The sequence below is a fragment of the Dama dama genome, chromosome 23 (genome assembly GCF_033118175.1).
Source record: "Dama dama isolate Ldn47 chromosome 23, ASM3311817v1, whole genome shotgun sequence".
Classification (NCBI taxonomy): Eukaryota; Metazoa; Chordata; class Mammalia; order Artiodactyla; family Cervidae; genus Dama; species Dama dama.
Window position 1 is genome coordinate 30,812,219 of NC_083703.1, and position 7,389 is coordinate 30,819,607.

The 7,389-nt window shown below is 42.2% G+C and overlaps 1 pseudogene; it reads right to left on the reverse strand.

Annotated features, from left to right (window-relative positions):
• Positions 1-5,026: 5,026 nt before the first annotated feature.
• Positions 5,027-5,126, reverse strand: LOC133045320 (U6 spliceosomal RNA; annotated as a pseudogene).
• Positions 5,127-7,389: the final 2,263 nt, after the last annotated feature.

The following is a 7,389-nucleotide window of genomic DNA, read 5'->3' on the forward strand; positions in this document are numbered from 1 at the left end:
CCTCTGAGTGGTAGATGCCAAGATGAGATTAATGTGCAAAGATGTCTATAGAGGAAACACCTGTGTGAGAAAAAAATGAGAAAGCCAGGAAAGAATGGAGAGCCATCAGACCACAGCACAAGCCTGACCCTGAGTGAAGGAGACAAGGAAGAAAATTTGGATGGAAATGTGCAAAACAGCTGTGCCATTTGAGGAAGTTTCAACAAGGCTGTTGGGGAATCCTTGAGCCGAAGACAGGGCCCGTGTCTGAAAGGAGTCCCATGTCTTCCAGGTGTGCCCAGCTGTGCTCAGTCATTGGCTGGGAGCAACCTATGGGAAGCATGACCTTGATGCGAACATGATGATAGATTTCAGAGCATGCAGCTGGACAGTCAGGTCAATTACACTTCCTGTAGTTGAAAGTTTTCACCTTGAATTCCCATGGCCACCACTGTTACTCAATGGAGCATTCGTAACAGCAGTATGATCTTCTGTGGAAATAAAGGGAGCCTTGAAGGTCATTGTTCAATCCTCTTGTTTTGCCCAGGACTTGGGTACATGGAGCTGGATGACTTTCAGTATGGGGCCCCTAGGGAAGTGGAGCTGATTTTCTTAGAATGTTCTAGTTTTTTGACTCTCATATTCTCATTCTTATGTTCTTTCCACTGACAGTGTCACTAAAAAGTTGTGGGCTGGATCACAGTTCTTCTTTTAGTAATTTAATTGATTTATTTGTTTTTGGCTGTGCTGGGTCTTCATTACTGTGTGGGCTTTTCTCTAGTTGCCGTGAGAGGGGGCTACTGTCTAGCTGTGGTGCATGGGCTTCTGATTGCAGTGGCTTCTCTTGTCGCAGAGCATGGGCTCTAGGACATGCGGGCCTCAGTAGTTTCCGCTCCCAGGCTCTAGAGCACAAGCTCAGTAGTTGTGGTGCTTGGGCTTAGTTGCTCCGCTGCACATGAGATCTTCCCAGATCAAGGATTGAACCTGTGTCTCATGCATTGGCAGGCGGATTCTTTACCACTGAGGCACCAGGGAAGAGCCTCTAGATCACAGTTCTTAAAAATGTATTTCTGATGATAAAATTGTGTATATTCTAGAAAATTTGGAAAATAAAGAGAAATAACAGGAACCATATTACTCATAACTTGCCCAACCAAGCCCCCAAATTCTTAACCTTTTAGTGTATTATTTCCTTACAGTTTCTCTACAAATTTTTTAATATATTGAAGGTCAGATGGTAGAAAATTTGTATCTTGGTTTTTTCATATGGCATCATGATGCAGGCATTTCCTATGCTGTAAAAACTTCATTAACTTAAGTAACTCATCCATCTTTGATTCAGTTATGAACTATGTGAGAAAACAAAGGAAAATTTAAGAACATTTAGGTTGAGTATTAACCTTTCAAAGAAACATTTCTGAATCATATTATTTCAATGTGGGATTTTTATCAGATGGGCAAAATTTACAGTAATCCTTCTAGTTCACTTCTTAGAATATCCTTTCTCTGATGTTTAAATAAAACATTCAGTCTGACTCTCTAAACTTCAGAATACTATATTTTGATGGACATTTTTCCTGTTCTCTGCTATTTTGAGGTATTTGCTACCTATTCATGCTTTGGAATTTTTTGCTTTATTCTGTTTCATTAGCATTTTGAAATTTGAAAATTGGTTTGCAACTTTCAGATGAATTGACCTGGCATAAGAGCGCAGAAGAATTGATGCTTTTGAACTGTGGTGTTGGAGAAGACTATTGAGAGTCCCTTGGACTGCAAGGAGATCCAACCAGTCCATCCTAAAGGAGATCAGTCCTGGGTGTTCATCTTTTGAAAGGACTGCTGTTGAAGCTGAAACTCCAATACTCTGGCCACCTGATGCAAAGAGCTGACTCTTTTGAAAAGACCCTGATGCTGGGAAAAATTGAGGGTGGGAGGATAAGGGGATGACAGATGATGAGATGGTTGGATGGCATCACTGACTCAATGGACATGAGTTTATGTGGACTCTGGGAGTTGGTGATGGACAGGGAGGCCTGGCATGCTGCGGTTCATGGGATCGCAAAGGGTTGGACACAACTGAGCGACTGAACTGAACTGAACTGAAGAGAATCCTTCCTAGCCAGCCTTTCCTGGTAATGGTAAAAATCAGAAGAGGATGAGCAAAAAGTGGTTAAAAACACTAACTTAGGAATTAGACAGATTGGGGTATGAACCTCAGCTTGGTCCTGGTTGTACAACTTTGTATACATTCTTTAATCTCTGTGAGCTTCTGTTTAAAGATCTATGAACTGGAAAAAACAACATATGTCTCACTTGGTTTATGTGAAGATCACAAGGATTAATGCAAAGAAAATCCTTCACACAGATCTTGTATGTGGATGAGGACTAAACAAAATCACCACTATCATTGTCATAGACTTTATTTGTTAATGTTTTATTTATTATTAAGTTTTAATCTATTGATGATTTAACCAAAATGGCATATCTCATTCATCCAGTAAAGCCAGACGTTTCTTTTCCCTGTCAATGACATTGACAAAGTAGTTTTGCCAGGACCCATCTCCACTTAAAAGGTTCATTATCAATCAACTGGATATGGTTTATTACTGTAAATACACGGAAATCTTACAGTAAAGCACTGAACATCCAGTCTATGGCTTATCAATACTTGAATTATTAACTGCGATCAGTGTAACCAGGGAGCATTTGTTTATAGCTTCATGTATAAAATAGTGTGCCTCAATTTCAAAGTTGGGTTGTCAAGCTCCCAGTACGGGTAACAACAGAAGCCCTAGTTTAACCCATTTCTGGGATCTAACTCACTTCTTTTCACATGTGTAGGAAAGCTGGTGTGTTCACTGGACTCTAGGGACACACTGAGAGGTCCTGCCCCATCCAGTTCTACCTCAGTGTTAGGAGGTCTTGACCACTGGGCAGAAGCTGGCCTTAGCCTATGCTATTAAATCATAGTAGCTTTGGTGCATTCCTCCAGCAGCTCGAGTGGCTGTGAGTGGGGTGGGCATCCTTTCCCAGCTGTAGTGAGGTGAGGGGCATGCCTCAGTGACATATTCAGTGAAAAGTACTTCCATTCAAACTGGCGGGGCTCCATGGCTATATTCTTCTGTTGGTTCATTCATAACTTCCATGTGACATGAGTTTGCCACAGCTCAAGCACTTTTGTTTTACATTTATTTGTCTGTGTTGGATCTTAGTGGTGTTATTGGATTATGTGGGGCCTTTTGTTGTGGAGCATGGCCTCCAGAGCTTGTGGACTAAGTAGTTGCAGCACATGGGCTTAGTTGCTCTGAGGCATGTAGGATCTTAGTTTCCTGACCAGGGATTGAACCTGCATCCCCTGCATTGCAAGGAAGATTCGTAACCACTGGACCACCAGGGAAATCCCTCCAGCACCGTTGGTAGGGCCTGCCTCTCCTTTTGTTTAGCTGGACCATGTCTTACAGATGGGTTTTTTTTTTGTTGTTGTTTGTTTGTTTTTAAATCACACAGATTGAAGAAAGTCTTTCAGGTGTAAGCATATATTTATATTGGTTGGATATAAAATTCTTGGGTCACAACCTTCTCTCACTCAAAACTCAATGAACTGTGTGTTTTTTTTTTTTTTTTTTTTTTGTTATCTGGTATTTAATGTTGCAGAGTCATTGAAGGCCACACTAGTTTTAATTCCATTTTTGATAAAACTTTTCCTGCCTGCATGCTTATAGAATTTTCTCTTAATCTATCTGATTAAGAAAATTTCCTCCAATCCCTTAACCCCTTCACAAAGAACTTACTCTATCCTTAGTCCTGGTAGAACAGCTCTGAATAGTCTATGACCTTGCCCTTAGAGGCACAGCAAATTGGCTCATGGGTGACAACTATCCAAAGCTGGGTTGGTTATAGCTTGACTGTTATTGGTATTGTTGTTTGGTTCATTGACCATCAGTAATCTTATCCAGAAACTTGTAAGTGGAGAGCAGAGACTGAGGTTTTTACCTGTAGGCAGTTAAACTCAAAGAAAATGCTGACTCCAGTTCTGAGGTTTCATTTGGAGGTAGCCATTATGAGCCATGTATAAATGAATACATAAACAAAGAAGCCAGTTTGTTGAGAAATTTGGATGAAACAGTTATGGAATTAGAGCGAGAAGGGGAGAGGAGAAGGAGAGGGGGGAAAATAGCTGACGGTTACTTTTTCCCATTAAGCCCAGCTATACCACCACCAACTGACTTCTATAAAATTCTCCTGCATCCTCCCCACAGCTATGCGGTTAGCCTACTTGCAGAGATTATCGTTCCTGTCAACACGATGACTGAGACATTCTTGTAATCCACTTCCCCCCAAAGGATATCTAATTGTGGATTTGTTTTAAGTGATTTTGTTTGGAATGTTCTTTTGATCTACAGGCTTGGTTTCTAGCTCCTGGAAATTTGCTTACATTATTGCTTCTATCTCAAATATTCTGGTCTCTTTTTAAAAAATCTACTCTCATTCTTAGGCTGGAACACTGTCATATCTGTCATTATCTCTCCTTTTCAACTTGACTCTGCATTCTGTGATATTATTTTAATTTTCTTCATTTACTATATTAAATTATTTTTGGGGATGTTCTTTCCGAAACAATTTCCTTCCCCTAGTTCTACCGACTTTCAGGGCTTCTTTTGCCTTTTCTTTGTTTTCTATTCTAGAACGATAGCTATAGAGAAGAAAGATTGCTCTCGGCTACATTTCCTGTCCACTTGAATGCTGGTTATGGTATATCCTGAGATTTATAGCTGAAGGACTGCTTAATATGTATAACTCTCAGCTCTGTTTCCAGGGTTATGGAGGTACCTATTCATTTGTTAGTGTGTGTGTGTGCGTGCACACGTGTGTGTGTATATGTATATATATTTGGCTGCACTGGTCTTAGTTGCAATATGTGGGATCTAGTTCCCTGACCAGGGATTGAGCCCTGCTTTGGAAGCATGGTGTCTTAGCCACTGGACTACCAGAGAAGTCCCTATATATAATATATTTTTTTGGTTGAGGTAAAATTCACCTAGCATAAAAATTTTAATTACACTTCAGGAATTCATGTGTCCTCCTTGTACAGGTACTATGCTAATTGTCTCTGTACTGTCAGTTTTGAAGTGAGCACAGTACATACTTGTGATTCTGATGAGCTGAGATGAAGTTATCTCTTGCTTTACTGCCCCGTCTTCTGAAAAACTAACACAGGGAAGACCATGCACTGTGACACCTCCCTTGCCTTCACTCTGATCTGCAGGAGAACCACATCCACTCCCCACTTCCTGCCCCACTGTTTCTGGGAATTATGTCTGGTATCTGAATGGACAGGAAGATGGGAAGGCTATAAGTTAGGGAGAGAATGGGAGGGAATGAAGAGGGAAGGGGGAATTTATGAAGACTCACCCCACCCCCAAAAGCAGAATCTACATGTGTAAGAAATGATTGTTCCAGATGCTACAGACCCTGAGTCTCTGAGTCCAGAGGCAGGCAGAATGAGTTCCAGCTCTTCTCTCCTGGGAGATCTAGGTGTCTCTCTTTCAGTAGTACACATGAGCAGCTTACACTTTTTCTTCATTTGGTTCTGTATGACTTACTTACAGTTAAATTCCTCCCAGGTTCTGACATTTGACTGTTGTCTGTCTTCATTTTTCTTTTCCTTTCCTTTCTTTTCTCTTCTTGTCTCTCTTTTTCTTTCTTTTTATCTTTCAGTTTTCTTTCTTTTAAAGGAAGTTTGGGAGGGGATATAGCTTGACTTTCTTTGGTATTGTTATTTTGCTCATTCACTAAAAATTATTTAACCAACACTAGATATGCCAGATACTTACTGGATTATGAAGATGTCAGTTCAGTTCAGTTCGGTTTTTCAGTCGTGTCTGACTTTTTGCGACCCCATCGACTGCAGCATGCCAACCTTCCCTGTCCATCACAACTCCCAGAGCCTGCTCAAACTTGTGTCCTTCAAATCAGTGATGCCATCCAACCATCTCATCCTCTGTCTTCCCCTTCTCCTCCTGCCTTCAATCTTGCCCAGCATCAGGGTCTTTTCTAATGAGTCAGTTCTTCGCATCAGGTGGCCAAAGTATTGGAGTTTCAGCTTCAGCATCAGTCCTTCCAATGAACATTCAGGACTGGGATTTCTTTTGGATTGACTGGTTTGATATAAAGAGAAGTAATTTTTGCCTGCAAGATCAGAGTCTGATGGGGAAATTTATATAAAAACAGATTATTTTAAAAACAAATAGAAATTAGCATTAAGTATGTAAGCAAGATGGGCTTCCCTGGTGGCTTAGATGGTAAAGAATCCACCTGCAATCCACCTGCAATGTAGATCTGAGTTTGATCGCTGGGTTGGGAAGATCCCCTGGAGAAGGGAATAGCTACCCACTCCAGTATTCTTGCCTAGAGAATTCTATGGACAGAGGAGCCTGGCAGGCTACAGTCCATGGGGTTGTGAAGAGTCAGATACAACTGAGCAACTAACACTTTCACTTTCTCATATAAGCAAGATATACAAGATACAGAGTCTGTAGGGCCTGCATAGCCTAAAATATTTGCTATTTGGACCTTTACAGATAAAATTTCTGGACTCCTGGCCTAGTGTACAAGGAACTACAAAGTTCAGAATTTCCAGGACAAGCCTGTGAGCTTGGGCTGGAGAGTGAGGCAGGGGCCAGACGACTGAGGCCATGCTTGTCAGGTAAGGAACCACTAAGTGACTCAAAGCAGCCTCTTCAGGTAAGGAACCAGAGCATGAGACTAGTTCCTTGGTGTCTACTCATCATTCTGAGGAATCTTCCAGCATTAAGTACAAGCCAGATAATTCAGTCACGTGACTGTAATACACGAGGAGCACTGCTGTCTGAGACACAGAAAGGGATCTTGGGGTTAGTGTCTTCTCTGTAGCTCCCTTCCTTACTGACTCCTGTAACTCCGGCCAGGCCAGGCCGGGTGCCCTGTTCCATTGTGCATAGTTCCCAGGGGTGCAAGCCTGCCGCTTCCTCTTGGAACCCAAGGCCATCAGCCTGTCTCAGCAGAGGGAGCTTTAGAAAGTAAGAAAGTACCCTTGTCATTCTTCCCCAACCAGCGGGGAGAGGCCCAGCCTTCGCAGTCTCTGCAGAAGACAGAAGGGCTGGTGATCAGAATTTGGATAAAATTGCCAGGAGGGCCTGAGAGTATTGGGTGAAGTTCAAGGTGAGCTGGGGCTGATGGGCAAAGGATGGAAAGCGAGGCTCTCCTACACATTTCAGGCAGTGTCTTTCCCCACATCCTGCTCCCTAACTTTGCTCCTTCTTCGAAACCTGTGACCCTGAGAGGTGACTGATCTGTAGGACTTGGATGCTGGGACAGCAGAGCCCATGGCTGACACTGGCGGGTCAGGAGCATAGTTGGATAGAGAACCAG